Genomic DNA, 290 nt, shown 5'->3' with positions numbered 1-290 from the left:
AATCAGATTTTATAATACATCAGAGAGTTCACACTGGAGAGAGAGGTTACAAATGTATGGAATGTGACAAGTCTTTTACCTGGCATTCAGATTTTATAATACATCAGAGAGTTCACACTGGAGAGAAACCTTACAAATGCATGGAATGTGACCTGTCCTTTACAAAGCACACATATCTTGTAAGACATCAGAGAGTTCATACTGGAGAGAAACCTTACAGTTGTATGGAATGTAACGAATCCTTTACCATGGTTTCACATCTTAGAAGACATCAGAGAGTTCATACCGGA

At 37.6% G+C, this 290-nt stretch overlaps 1 protein-coding gene across 1 annotated transcript in view; it reads left to right on the top strand.

Moving 5' to 3' along the window:
- The window catches only part of LOC127239115 (zinc finger protein 54-like), a 101,987-nt gene that overhangs the window by 69,629 nt on the left and 32,068 nt on the right, over positions 1 to 290 (top strand). The gene's annotated exons all lie outside the window — the stretch shown is intronic.

Source organism: Phodopus roborovskii, unplaced genomic scaffold (genome assembly GCF_943737965.1).
Source record: "Phodopus roborovskii unplaced genomic scaffold, PHOROB, whole genome shotgun sequence".
Taxonomy (NCBI): domain Eukaryota; kingdom Metazoa; phylum Chordata; class Mammalia; order Rodentia; family Cricetidae; genus Phodopus; species Phodopus roborovskii.
This window is presented reverse-complemented; position numbering and strand designations above follow the sequence as displayed.